The 15506-nt window shown below is 35.0% G+C and overlaps 2 protein-coding genes across 4 annotated transcripts in view; one reads left to right on the top strand and one right to left on the bottom strand.

Moving 5' to 3' along the window:
• Nucleotides 1–15506, bottom strand: part of LOC132198580 (uncharacterized) — a 66926-nt gene that overhangs the window by 46508 nt on the left and 4912 nt on the right. Inside the window, exon 1 of one of the 2 annotated variants that reach the window (XM_059622691.1) lies at nt 11701–11832. The exons of the other annotated variant lie outside the window; for it this stretch is intronic. The gene's annotated coding sequence lies outside the window, so the exon portion shown is untranslated. Of the gene's footprint in view, nt 1–11700; nt 11833–15506 lie in introns of those variants that run through there. 2 annotated transcript variants of the gene reach the window in all.
• The window catches only part of LOC132198574 (extracellular matrix organizing protein FRAS1-like), a 63347-nt gene continuing 61005 nt past the window's right edge, over nt 13165–15506 (top strand). Inside the window, exon 1 of one of the 2 annotated variants that reach the window (XM_059622676.1) lies at nt 13165–13314. The gene's annotated coding sequence lies outside the window, so the exon portion shown is untranslated. The remainder of the gene's footprint in view (nt 13315–15506) is intronic. The other variant, XM_059622677.1, reaches the window with a different exon arrangement.

Below are 15506 nucleotides of genomic sequence, written 5' to 3'. Positions count from 1 at the left end.
AAAAAAACTGTGAATAGAGCCAATCAAATCGGGAAAATAAAACTATCTGCTGAAACAAAAAAACTGAGGCAAGAATTACTAGAATTGTCTCAAAAAAGTAAAATTACAAATAATCCCGAACAGAAATCTGTATTAAAAAATAAAATAAAAATGATGAAGAAACAGGTCGGAGAATGTATTAACAATGAAGTACGGCAATATAATGATAAAAAAATTAATGGATCTAATAATAAATCTAGCGCCGCATGGAAAATTATCAATGAATCTATAGGAATAAACAAGTGTCTAGCACCAATTAGGGAACTTAATACTGCTAATAAAAAAGAGTACATTCAATTACATATAGCTAACTACCTCAATCAAATGTTTGTTGAAAATAAGCCAGCTGCTCCGCATGATAATATTTGTGATAGTGAACCGCTATTCCCTGAATTTCATCTCGAACCCATGTCTGATTATGAAATATACAGTATAATTCAAAACCTCCCTTCTAAAAATTCATCAGGGTGGGATGGCATCTCCGTAAATGTACTTAAAAAAATATCGCTGTATATTACTTTGCCACTTACATATATTATTAACAACTCATTCTCCGAAGGTAAATTTCCGGATAATATGAAGCTCTCAAAAATTATCCCAATATTTAAAAACAAAGGTGAACGAGAAGACCCATCAAATTACCGACCTATCGCAATAACACCCTCAATATCGAAAATATTTGAAAAAGCTTACCTAAGCCGGCTTGAACAACACCTAGATAGTTGTAACATTATCTCACCAGAACAACATGGCTTTCGCAAAAATAAAAGTACAGTCACTGCTCTTTATAATTATGTAACGAACTTGTATGACGCTCTAGAAGCCAAGGAAAAAGTAAATGTAATATTATATGATTTTAGTAATGCCTTTGGCACTCTATATCCTCCTTTATTAATTGAGAAATTAAAGAAATATGGTTTGGACTGTAAATCGCTCGCATGGTTGTTCAGCTTCTTGACGAATCGTAAACAATATGTACAATTGCAAAATATCGGTTGTGATCACTTTGTAACTGAAATTAAGTCTGATATTATCTCGAGTGATATGGGTGTGCCACAGGGTACGATAATTGGTCCTACAAGCTTTACAACGTATATTAATGATATGCCCCTCAGTATTGTGGCGGCGTTACTTGTTATATTTGCTGACGATACAACTGCAATAATACGAGGTGAAAATTTTGGTGATGTAAATAACAAGACTGAAATGACTAATAGTGACTTTATAGACTTTGCTAAACAAAATCACCTAAAAATTAATTGTGACAAATCTAAATTACTTCAAATTCATACCCATCAAACTAGAAATCTCGTGGCACCAGTGATTAAAATTAACGAAAAAGAGGTTGAAATAGTAGCTCATAGTAAACTTCTTGGCGTGCAAATAACTGATACTATGAATTGGGCTGAGCACTGTAAACATGTTGTGAATAAACTAAGGTCCGTAACATATCAATTTACCAAACTGAAACATAAAGTATCGGATAATGTTTTGAAAATGATTTACTTTGCCCATGTACAGAGTCATATCTTGTATGCAATTATTGTCTGGGGTGGCTCTAGTAATATGTCAGATGTATTCGTAGCCCAGAAGAGAGTTTTGCGTGCCCTTGCTGGATTATATTATGGAAAGTGGTATAAGGCTTTGGAATCTTGTAAACCACTGTTTAAGAAATACGGAATATTAACTGTCTACTCCCTTTATATCCTCGAGTGTATTAAGTTCCTTGTTAGAAATCGCAAAATGTTTAAAAGGTATAGTGACCCCGGAGTAGTGGACAGCAGGAAAGTTACGCGTGGCAATCAGTCTAATGTGAGTGAGAATGATCTCGTTGAAAATAGGTGTAGACTCCAAATAACTGTAGAAAGTCCTGCTGTTATGGTACCTAGAGTTTTTAATGCGCTGCCTATTAATATAAAAAGATGTAAATCTGATGAAGAACTATTGAAAAATGTGAAATATTACGTGATGGAAAACCAGTTTTATGACATGAGTGAATTTTTTGCTTTGAAAACTATGATTACTTTAGAATCAGACTAGAATATATCCTTTATTGACATGTTTTGTAAAAGCTGTATACATTGTGTACGTTAGCTTATACCAAAATAAAATTATATTGAATTGAATTGAATTATAAACCAGATCAATAAATTTTTATTTTGATCGTTGTAGGGATTTGCTCATGACACACACGCGTCTCTTATACGCTGAAAAGACAGCAGGGCAGGTGTTGCAAAGTCATAATTACCTCACCAGCTTTTAAGAGGAAAGATGTGCGATAATCTCATTGTGGGAGAAAGAGAGACACGACGTAAACTAAGCTCAGCGCCGTGCGTGTCTCCAAATTGCACGCGTACTCCTGTGTTAGGCCAGGCAAAAATGTAAACAAATATAAAATTTGATTTTTAATAAAATAAATCGCTATTAACCAAAAAACCTTTTCTTCTTTAATAGGTTAAGTTTTAATTATATCGATATTTTTAATTTTTATGACCTCATATTCTGTGGTGTAATTTTTATTGTTTTTCTTCACAAAGGCCCTTTTTTAGATTGTTAAACGTATTATGGTCTTATTAATCAGTTTTTATCAGACAAGCCGGTGCCGCGGGCCACGTACTTGATGATGTGGTACTGCAAGCACTCGCCGGTCTAGTGCTGCAGCGCGCGATGATGCTGAGAAGGTGCACCGAGAAGAAAAAGAAAGTTTAGAAAGTGAGAGATCAAAGGCGCGCTCTGTACCTTATGTACGTGCCCACCAAGCAGATTGAACTTAAAATGATACACATTTGCGGCCCGGGCGCGTATGCAAGTAAACATGTTACAAGATACCTAGCACGGCTCATGATTTTGGTACATACGTGGCAATGACTCTGCTTCCAAAAATCAAGATCGATGTCAAACTTGGAAGTAAATCCAAAATATTTATTAACAAAATATATTACGCTGTGTATTTAATTTTGTATATTTGCTACTGAATTTGAATTAAAATGTTTGTTATTTTAGGAAGGCCCGGGCTAATTTTGAAATATATTCGAAAACTCAGATTATTATTATAAATAAATGATTAATTACAATAAAATCATTATTTAAATTGAATGCTAACACTCGAGGCGGATTTCATGAAAAATTGAAACCGGGCAAACCTCGTTACAAAATATTTTTTCATTTTTTCTTTGCAACGAGGTTCACTCGGTTTCAATTTTTCAATTCATTTTTTGCTTCATTTTGGCAACTTTTAAGTCTCTTAAGCTCTTTTAAAGATTTATTCATCTAAATATTTCACATTTTTGTAATTCCCGTAACCATAGCATATTTTTTAATGCTACCAATGAATTGATCGATTTATAAAAAACTGTCATAAAGTAATTTTAAATAGATATAGATATAAATTTTATAATATTGTAATTGTGTATCTACATCATGTAATATGTATTTGTACACTATGATGTTTAATAAACCTTTTACTTATCCTATCTAGATTAAGAAAAAAAATTAATAATTAATACTGGAGCAGCTTGTACTAAAAGGCGAATTTTGGCAAATCCTAGCGTGTTTTCTGATTACAGGGCGCGGGTCGCGTCCGGGTTGTTAAAATTAAGAATCCTGTTTTGTTGCCTTTAAGGTCTTTGGCGCTTTTTTAATATCCTTCCGAGCGAGCGGTTACGTAGGAAATGCGTAACAAGCTTGATAAAAATGCTCATTAATAAAGGTGAAAGTATATTATTTTTAATGCGTGGCAGAGCAGGATGATGTGTTGAATAATTCGGACGGCGGATGGCAATGAACGCCCAGAAGCAAGAGGAAGGATTTTGCACGTTTTAGTGTGCGAGAGCTCGTGGCTTTGGATTGGCTCAGCAAAAATTTCTTCTTAAGTTTTATAATCTACTTGCGTGCAATTTTCGCATTATTTAATATTTTATTCAAAGACCTTTTCGTCAGCAGGATGAGAGACGTGAGACAAAATTATAAAAAATAAGTTTGCTTTCGCTCGCGAGTTCACATCTCGCTGTTAATAGAGTTTTGAATTTTGAGCGCAATCGTTTTATATTTTTATGTTCACCTCATTGCGTGCGTAAGAGTGAAATTTATATAATCTCAACAAATAACATGCATGAAGATGTAGATACTCTTCGTGAAGGGCTTTATCAGAGGTGTCCTGCTATTTTTCAGGAAGAGATTTCATTGTTTTCAAAAGTGACGTGTGCTTTAATTGATGAGTTTGAATGCATGCGGCGGGGGAAAGGTCGGACACAAAGGGCAGGTGAAAATCGTGTTAGAACGGAGTGATTTGCTTTGTTAATAACTATTGAGCCTGAATGCACTGAAATGTGCTTTTAGAAAACATGCACGCGCATTTAAGTCTTCTATTTTTTCACGCGCCTTGGTTGTTTGAAAGGGACACATGCTGCAACTGCCTATTCTTGCGCAAAGATAAACAATATTGTATTTTCTTAGAAGAACGAATTCATTTCGGAAAATTGCTTGGGACGAATGTTTTCTGAAGTGCTCTTTTGCGGGTCGAGAGTTGTCTAGCATGAGTTTTATCAAACGGAGTTTCGATATCAATTTTGATGACTAAACAAAAAAAGTTTAAAAATTGCAATTTATTTTTTTATAAATTTAAAAGAAAATAAACTTTTGTTTTTAGATTATTCAATAAGTTAATGAGTTAGAAGAAAGAAATTATAAGTATATCGATGGGTTTTACTGCCAATATATATTGCTTATATTGAGGCTCTACCAGAGTTAAAAGGTGACTTCAAAAAAGTAGCATTATGACAGCCATAAATGTGTGCTAAGTGGCCAATGACCCAATCCTTTCTATTAAATAAATAAGCACCAGCATATTATTGTTGTTATTTATGAAAAAAATCCTCTTACTTATCCGGTCAAAATACTAAGCAGTCAAGGTTAAAATTACCTTGCAGACATGGAATTTTCATTCTGCCAGCACCACAACAAAAGCACTCAATTTATAAAATAATGCCTCATTATTATCATTAAACGAATTGGATTGTTGAGGATGACAGTCAGCATTTGGCCTCAGATTTAAAATTAAATAAATAAATAGGTAGACAAACACAAACTAGCACCCAAACAGACAAACATAGAGATGTCACGGCCGCGAGCATGCATCTTGGAAGAAAAGTTATGGGTAAGAAAACAAAATGTCATAACAGGAGTTGTGTTAATGTGCAATTGCGCAATGCTGCAGTTGCGCTTGGTCGATTACACGCCGCGCATCTTCACTGGTATGTGTAGATGCATCGTCACTAGTTGGCTCAAAATAAGGAGAGTGCAACAAGTGGAAAACGAGCACACTTGTCAAGGCGAAGACCGAAGACCCGCAATTTTTTGCTGAAAATAGACGCGGGCTGCAATAATTCAATTTTACCTCATGGGCATTTGGTAACACGCGTGGTTAAGTATTCAAGCACAACACGTGTATAAGTCTTAAAAGTTCATGGCGATCATAGTAAAACGGGCTCAAAATATGTACCGTGAATATTTATTGAGTCAATATTTAATAATAATTTAACAAATCATAGAGGAAAAGTATTATTATATTTACCGAACTTGTTAAGATACCCTCTATTTGCATTTTATGACAAAAATTTATTTAGGGATTTAAAAATTTAAATTGGAAAATATGTGTGGATACACATTGCTAAGCTAGCTTATGGAAAGTGCCGGAAAGTGCTGTACTAACTTAGCAACTGAATATCCCTCATGATTTCCTCCCCATGAAGTTAACGTGATGAACTAGCTCTATATCTTCATACTGCACATGAAGACTTGTCTGGAAAGCCACGCACTTCATTAGGTGGTTAAACCAAACAAAGAATTTTTTTGTTACACGCGGCTTAGTTAAAAATAATTAATATGCTTTGTTTTCCTGGATAATAAAACAGCCAATTAAAATTCAAGAGCCGCACCGTAAGCGTGAAGTCATTAAAATACTTGCTTTTTGTTTTCAATCACGGTCATGAACCATGGCCTTAAATATGGAATGTATTGTGGATAATTATTGATACCATTTTAATGCTCATCTCACGCCTTTTTGTCGCAGACTCAACGTCAGCAGTATATTTTCCATATAATACAAACGCATATTAGTAAATTGATGACTATTTGAAAATGAAGTGAAAGACTTTGATTTTATTTTGTACATTGAAAATTGCTTTGTAAAATTCTCTAAGTTAAGTTGAAGTTGTACTCAAATGAGTTTCAAATAAAAGAATATATAAATGTTTTAAAGGAATAATTCTAGCAGCTGAAATCAAGTTTCTTTTCAGCATTATTTCGCTCAGCCGTTTTCGGCCTATTGATCTTTTCGGCCCTATTGCGGGACTCCATTAAAAAAAAAAAATTTTTAAATTCTGAAAATTTTTATTTCCAGCGAATTTCTCCAAATGAAATATCATTTGCTCTTGATAAGGCCAACAAATAATGGCTAAATAATTACAAAATCGCAAAGAGATGGCAAACTTTTTTTTCTCCAATTTAAAAATTTTTGTACAGACCGAGAAGAATAAATAAATAAATAATAATAACTTCCTTCCGTGACCGGAGCATCTAAATGAGTCGCATCTGTCGCATGCACGCTTTTGCTTTTTTCCCATAAACCATCGTGAGCATGCAAACATCAGCCAATGCGATTTCAGAACTCGCGGCTGCCCTGAGAAGTAGGTCGGTTTGCTTCCCAAAGCAATTGCACTCTTTTTTTCATTATATAATCATAATGCATAATAAGCCGCGCGTCGAGTTAGAGTTATAACAATTAATGCGCGAATGTGTGTTTGCTTTTACGCTCTCAAGCGCGTGTCAACGTCTCAAGCGACCTTTCTGCAACTCTTCAAGCCTACATAAATAATTTTGCACTGCAACAACAGATGATGCAACAATTACGCGATGTATGTTCATTTTAATAAAAACTCTTGCCAAATCAAATTAATAAACTTTTCATTTCAATTTAACTATATTTAACCGCCAAAACTCCAGTAAATTCAGGTTGTCAAAGTGCTCGCAGAATAATAACGCATCAACTGACAAGCCATATTTGCGTTTAATTATTCTGGCCATGATAATTAGATTAGATTAGATTAATATTTATTGCATTAGTCATATGTATACGTATATCGTACATCTCCAGTTTGTCTTTACAGCAAGTCAATAAAAATAGCAATAACAAAAAACATATCCAAAATATTTCAAATTTAACATAATTATTCGTGATTGAGGGAGCTCGCACGCCATTAATATAATTCAATATTGATGAATGAAACTAATCCATCTGAACGAAATGTGTCGATTCTCCTTTCATCTTTTTCCAAAAGGTGTAATTGAATCATCTTTTACGAAGGGGGAATTTGGTATTATTAAATTAAAGAGCTTTGACGAAATGGAAGAGATGCTCTCAAAGGTCAATGGTGCAGAATTTTTGCAATTCACCTTGCAATTGGCCAAAAAGCAATTTCCCCGTATTATTTTTCCTCTCTAAAGCTGTTACAATACAGCTCTTTTATTTTTTCAATGATATTTTTAATATTTATTGTTCCACGAACTTGACATTACGATTTTAGCACAAACTAATAGACAGCAGTTTTGTTACCTAACTGTAATTCGCGGTTAGAGAGAGAATAAAAACAAAGACCACATCCAAAGCAGCAATAAAAATTCTACATAAAATGTGCCGATTAAAAATTAAAAAGCAAAGAAACCCCCTAATCCAAGCAGAAATTGATCCAAAGATTATTTTTGAATACAATTTTTTAGTTAACACTGATAGGGAAACTTTCTCACCGACGAGTTAATTTCTGCACAGTGAGATTCCAATGGTGCGCATTTGAATGGACTTAACAGGAGGTGAAACGAATGAAATCGAGAGTTTTCCGGCCAAAGATCAAGATGAGAGATGGCGTACAGAGATTTCCAGCACGTACACCGGTAGCCTTCCTTTCATCTATCCACGTAGGTAGTGCTATTTATTTATACAGCTAAAAAAGTCCACATACTCAGTCGTGCAGCACATTTCTATTGGAAAATAATGAAAATACAAGTAAAAATGCATGATGCATTTGCGAGAGTGAACTTCCGCCGTGAGAAGAGACTTCGTTATCCTCTTTGCATTATTATTGTTGTTTATTCTTCACAAATCAATTCAAATAAGAAATAAAATTGGCATCGTACTCATAAGAGGTGTTATTATTATTTATTAATTCTTGGTCGATGCAAAATTTGAAATATGAAAAAGAGAAGTAAGGGTTGACAACTAGCACATCTTCTAAAACGCACAATATCACAAGAGAAGAAGTCAAAATGAAGAACAAGAATAATTTGGGCATAATTTAAAATTTCATTCAATCTTATTAATTAGGTAGCTACTTAAGAAGTCTTTAACTTAATGTTTTCCTTTATTGTCCTTCTTTTTATATTAGGTGTAATTTAAAGGGATATATAAGAGGAATATGACCGAGAAGAATAAATAATAATAAGAATTCCTGATACCTTTATAATATGTCTGTATTTAAAGTCAATTAATATATGCACATTTTAATCCCTATTTTTGTAATTTCCTCACTTTGAGCTGTTAGCAAACAGCAGTCTGCATTCTTGAAAGTTTCATAACATCCGAAATCACCAACACACGTATTAGCCAAGATTTGAATGAAAGTGTGGGTGTTGCTTGAGTAGACAATTGGGAGATCTGAATGACCGCCAAAGTTGAAGTCACGATGGGAACTTAAGTGCACTGCTCACTTATCAGAGCTACTTTTCCTTTTTCGTCGCTACTTTCTTGGACAGCGAGTTTTTCTTTTGTGTAAAATTTCCTGTGGCTCTCTCATGTTGATAACAAAACGATTGAACAACAATTCAGCCATGTCAATAGGTGTCTATATAAAGCGTAAGAAGTCGAGACCACGTTGCAAAACAACCCAGATGTTAAATACATGTATCTGTAATGGGTGTTACGCTCAGTTAAACACGGCGAAAAGGAAGGCAAACCGGCCTATGATAAAAATAAAGGTTTGAAATTGTGCTGAAATATCGAAAGTCCACGTGGCAATTACACTTTCATTGAGTGTGGGGTGTGTTCATTATCATTATTTCTAACAACAATCAAAGGCCGATCGCGAGTTCTTTTGATTAATGAGAGTAAATGGAGGATATTGAAAAATTAATTTTTGGAAGGCGCACTGTTAAAGCTTTATCTATATGTTTCCCAAGAGTTAAGTGTAAATTTTAACCTCAATTATCTTAATTTTCAATTTGGCAAAAAACGAAAAAGTTAAAAACTTTTCCCATATGTTAGAAGAAATTAGAGGTTAAAAAGAAAATCAGTTCTTGAAATTTTCCAAAGCTGTTCCTTTTCTTGTCCAAGAACATTTCCCCTCCCAAAATTTTTTTCTTTCAATTTGCTTTGTGATAATTGCCATAAAACATGTATGTCATTTTTCAAACGAGAATAAACAACAATAATATTAATAATAAATGTCTAAATAGAAATAACCTCCAGAGAAATTTAATGAAGAAATAAATCATCCTGCTCGGGCCGTCTTTTTATTGCTGCTAATCGATAAAAATGATTACATTCTGTTGTACATTTTTTACAAAAATTTTCATTCAGAGAATAGAAACAAATTTATTGGAAAAATTAATTTGCAAGAAATTATCACCCCGAGGAAGTTCTAACGCAATCGGCTCACCAATCACACTTAATAACTGATCGTCGATCGCACGATGAAAACAGCGCGAATCTCGTTGCATCACGTGTGCCATCATTCAAGGAATTGCATGCGTGATTGCACTTTTATTAGGCGAACGTCTGTATTCAGCTCTAGCCCTGGAAGTGTCGGCGGCGGAGAAAGTGATAATTAGCCAGTTATTACGTCAAGCGCCGACAGGGTTTAATTGAAAAAAGGCATATTTTTATAAAACTTTTGTGCCCTTTCATTCTGATCTACAGTGAGTAAGTCGCCGGAAAAATAAATACGCACACGGCATTTATATAAAAAAAAATAATAATAGTAAAGAAGAGAGTTGTTGCGCGAGAAAACAAATCGTCACTCTTGATGTGAGGCAATTGCGCGCTAGGAAGTATTTTATTTAAAAGCTTCAAAGTAAAAAAAGACGTGAGATGTTTGCAATTATATTCTTTTTTGAATAGAAATTCAAAATTACGTGTAAAGTCGAATTAAATAGATTGAAAGAACTTTGATAGGAAAGCCTTTTCTAGTTTGATTGCACTTTTGTAAGGTTTACTTTCATTCATCACTTTGTCAAGTTACTTTGGCCTTTTAACATTTCCTCCTACGAGTTTTTTAATTGAAAGCTGTAATTCTCAAATTAAAGTGATTTTTTCTACATAAAGATACATATGCACGTGGATGTGTGGGCTCGCAATTTCAATAAAACGAGAGCGAAAGATCTATTGGTGTGACACTATATGACATTGAAACTTACTGACTCGGAAAGCAGTGCAATTAACATATGTCGGAGAACTTCTCAGTGGATAAACAAACGGGCGAGAATGCGAAAGCACGGAGAAAAGCTTAATACTCATTATTGCTTATGAAAGTCCGTTTTGTTCCACTGCATTGCATTCTGAGACGGTAAAACTAGCTGTTGAATGATTAATCGAAGCAGCTGATTTCAGGAGCGTGCAACATTGACCTTTTGTTCTTACAAGATCGGTGAATTATAACTGCTTTTAATATGGAATGAGTCGTTATTGTTGAGGTGTTTTTGTCTTTTAATTGGATTTGCATAAGTAAAAACTGGATGAAAGAGAAAATATATAAGACCGTTATTTCAAGTTTCAAGGTTGATTTATTGAGTGTGTACTTTGGAATGAATGTAAAGGAAAGTGGGAGTGTGCGTCAAGAGAGGAATGTATGGTGAAGACAAAGAGAAAAAAGGATATCTAAAAAATGCGAATGTGCGACCTACTAAACAGGAGGGGCTTATTCCTTTTGTCTGATGCCATGGTTTTAATTAAATTTCCTCTTGGTAGGAACAGTGACATGATCATAATTATTTTTACTTCCATCCACAAAGTTTGAGTTGGATTAAAACCAATAAAACCAATTAAAACGGGGAACTTTCAAGCTGAAGAGTAAAAAGTAATTTCAATTTTTTTTTTTTATAAAGAATGTACATAATGTTTAAATTTTCTTCAATTTCAGTCTCAGTCTTAAGCAATTTTGAGGCAGGATCCAAGTATTTTATTGTCGCGTGTTCGTTCTCTCAACTTCTTCAGTTGAGTAGTTATAAAGTTTAAGGAAATCAATAATCATTTCATTTCAAGGTTTAAGATTTTAAATGGCACATTTTAAATGGTATATTAATGAAATAATCTTTTGCAACATTTAAAGGGCCCCTCATCGTTTTATAGGTTTTAACGCATTTGATGATGCATCACATCATGCTGCTGGGTGACCGAAAATTCGGCGCTCATATCTGCTCAGTCGGCGATTGAAAGATTCGGCTTTGGACTTTCTCTGCGCTTTCGCCACGATGGCCCTCTGAATTTTACCAGAAAAACGCAGTCTCGACAGCCCCGGCCGGCAGGAAGATGCACGACAAAAGTGCGACACGGGAAAACCAAATAAATGAGCCTGGCGCGCGTTGAATAAAATTAGATTCACGGTTTTACCCTACCTTGGGGGGCACGGCGACGGTCCCTGGTCCGTTAGGGGTCCTCGGCAGGTCGGCAAAATCCTCCGTCGGCCCAAATTCGGCGAGATAGGGCAAGAGGCGACATTTTGTTTACACTTTGCAGTTTGCGACTTTGCACACAATGGAATGCACACCACACACTCTCCCCCTCCTCCCTCCATCCTGCTGGCGGTGGCTGCTGCTGCTCGAAGACGAGAGCGAACAAGTCAGGACGGGGTTGAGAGACGCTCGTGGCGCGAGAGACAGGCAGAAAAATAAAAATGACATCGTGCCGATTAAAGTATCAAATTATAACGCGTTTTATTATAATCTTCATATTTGCAGCATTGATATTTCTGTACTTTTTACGTATAGATTTTTGCTGTGTGTTCATGACTTTATTATTGGATGGAGAATAAACAAATAAATTGCAACTAATTAACTAGATAGGTGATATAATGACGTTTTTTTTAACAAATCCTTTTTTTACTCAGCTGAGTTATTAAGCATTTTGACTGAATATTTGCAATATTACTTTGATCATTTTATACAATATTTATATACTAATTTATACAAAGAAAAAAAAATTAAACATTCATCGAAAAATGTAGCCAATTAAATTATCCTCCTTTTTTGTTTAAATGCATTGCCGCCAGAATGTTCTTTATTTACATTTGGAGGACTCGAACTCAAATTTTGATTTTTTATGGATGAAATTAATTTTATAGATTTTTTTCAACATGCCCATTCAAATGGAAATTTAATGTTTGCTCTTTCGTAAAATCTATGTAAAAAATAATTAATCGTCAATAAATTAACAAATTAATTCAACTGCAGCTCCAAACGGTTGTTGCGGTCGATAGGCACTTTTCAGAAAACTGTCACTCATACACATACAAGAGTACAAGTCTAGTTATGTCTAGTTTACATTTTTTTTAAAATTCACTTGAAGGATCAGTATTAAATTTCCAATTGAATGGCTATGTTTAAAAAATACTTTAAAATTTATTTCATCCGTAAAAAAATCAAAATTTGAATTTGAGTCATATAAATGTAAATAAAAAAGAACAATCTGGCGGCATTGCCTTTAAAACTAAAAAGAAAGGTAATTTAATTGGCTACAATTTCTATGCAAGTATTTATTGTTAATAATGTTTCTTGTTTATGAAATATTCATTAAAAAAAAATACCGCAAAATGCTTAATAACTTAGCTCAAAAAAAAAAATTGATTTCAAAATCAAATCAAAAGTCACTTCATTTCATCTCCGATCAATGCTGCAAATATGAAGGTTATTATTAAACGCGTTATAATTTGATAATTTAATCGGCACGATGTCATTTTTATTTTTCTGCCTGTCTCTCGCGCCACGAGCGTCTCTCAACCCCGTCCTGACTTGTTCGCTCTCGTCTTCGAGCAGCAGCAGCCACCGCCAGCAGGATGGAGGGAGGAGGGGGAGAGTGTGTGGTGTGCATTCCATTGTGTGCAAAGTCGCAAACTGCAAAGTGTAAACAAAATGTCGCCTCTTGCCCTATCTCGCCGAATTTGGGCCGACGGAGGATTTTGCCGACCTGCCGAGGACCCCAAACGGACCAGGGACCGTCGCCGTGATCCCAAGGTAGGGTAAAACCGTGAATCTAATTTTATTCAACGCGCGCCAGGCTCATTTATTTGGTTTTCCCGTGTCGCACTTTTGTCGTGCATCTTCCTGCCGGCCGGGGCTGTCGAGACTGCGTTTTTCTGGTAAAATTTAATTTAGAGGGCCATCGTGACGAAAGCGCAGAGAAAGTCCTGAGCCGATTTTTTTCAATTGCCGATTGAGCAGATACGAGCGCCGAATTTCGGTCACCCAGCATGATGTGATAAATTAGTCTTCAGGGGGCCCAATAAAACTTTTTTATATGTTCTTAAATGAATGGAGAATAAATAAATAAAATAAATGCTCGCTCATTATTTTTCAGCAATTCAGTTTTGGCAAGGTGGCTCGTGGCTCCTTGATTCATCCAATAGTAAATTTCTCTTCAGCTCAGACAATGAACGCCCAAATCCGAATGCATTATTGCACCTTTCATACGCACATACATAGTGCTTGTGTATGATTAATCGTTCATTGTCTCGGCGGTAAATCGATATGACGTGTGCAAGCCATGCTTCTTCTCATCGCAGTCGTACTTTGGGAAAAATGTGCAACCATATTGCTCAATAGCGCTTATGATTATTTTTTTATTACTGGCCGCGAAATTTGCGAATGTAAATGAGCACGACGCGTTCTCATTATTTCTGATATTTCGCGCACTCCTCCCATTGTTGCGATGCAGGATTTATCGAGGCAACACGTGTTCAGAGGGAGGAATTGAGCAGAATATAGACATAAACGAGCCATAAATAACAAGCACAAGTGGGTGCTTTGTTTGCAAATTAGATTTTAATATTTTCAATCATTCGCATAATATTGAATGTAACGAAGGAAAGCGTCTTGCGCGCGGGTTGGAATTGTAAGCATATTATTGTTCTAACTGCTGATGCAATGGAACAGTTTTTTTGGGTAAATTTTCTTTTCTGCCTACGAATGGGTGTTGGATTGTAGAATCGTTTGGCTTAATTGTATTCAATACGGTGAGGAAATATGACATGTCTTATTAAAGAAATTTATTTCTTTCAAGATATTTTTCCAAGAATATGGGCTGCAAATTTTTTCAATTTTAACAAATACTTTGTAAAGGTATATCATAAAATATGAAAATAATATATTCATTTTTTGTTTGTAGAAGTTAACGCTTAAGGAGATGATCATGGAAATGAAGAAGTCGGGCTTTTTCATTTCCATATTTATTTTAATTATATTAATTTTTTATCTGATTTATATAAACACAAAAATTAATCCACATTTGTAGACAAAGAGTTAAGCATTTAATTAATATTTGCTTAGAAAAAAATAGTAAAAAACCGCGATTTATCTTTCAGTTTTGGTATTTCTATATAATAGTTTGAATGTAAAACTGCAATTAGTAGTGCGGTGGCGGTCGTTCTCCACCTTCATAGGAGAGAAAAATAAATCCCCAGCCATGTTAGCCTTCAAAAAAGTACGAATCAGACCTCTTGACCCGCGTTGGGCCGCCCGAGTCGTGCCACACGATCCGCATTCTGCCTGGAATATAGGATAAAATGGCAAAACGCTCCTCCCTCGCGAAAAATGTGCTGATTCTGTCTGCGTGGACCCTGTGTGGCGTTTTTCTCTGCAATTCGCATTGTGTTTACCGCTGACCTATTTCGTCAAAGTAGATCTCGGCGCCGTCTCTAAATGTAATTTAGAGCCATTGAGCTATTTTTTGTTGTTTTTATTTTATTATTATGCTGTCGTTGTGTTTTGCGCACTAAAATGACCCGCGTACTGCATAATCCGCTCGTGCGCTTTTAATTTTGATATTGCAGCGCTTGCCGCTGGTTTCGACAGAGGCGGCGAATTTGACTATCGTAACCTCTGAAGGTCAGAGTATGGCCCGGCGTATTGCCTCCCACAATTAGACTCTCTTATGACTCCACGGTTGCTATGTCAATGAAAGCCCTTATTTTAAGTACTCAGATTTTTCAAATGAGAAAATATTAAGGTCTTTTTAATTCTATTGTTTCCATGAAATAAGCGATTATTACTGTCTTAATTTTATTGCATTCAAAACAGCTAAAAAATGAACTCAAAAATTCATTCAAAGTTATTGTTACGTTTCTTTAAAAATTATTTCAAATGGTTCAAAAAAGTCTTTTACGATTTATTCCTTGCTGAAATAATTTTTTTCCATTTTACTTTTTAAT

This window comes from Neocloeon triangulifer, unplaced genomic scaffold (assembly GCF_031216515.1).
Source record: "Neocloeon triangulifer isolate White Clay Creek 2 clone unplaced genomic scaffold, ASM3121651v1 ptg000013l, whole genome shotgun sequence".
Taxonomy (NCBI): Eukaryota; Metazoa; Arthropoda; class Insecta; order Ephemeroptera; family Baetidae; genus Neocloeon; species Neocloeon triangulifer.
This window is presented reverse-complemented; position numbering and strand designations above follow the sequence as displayed.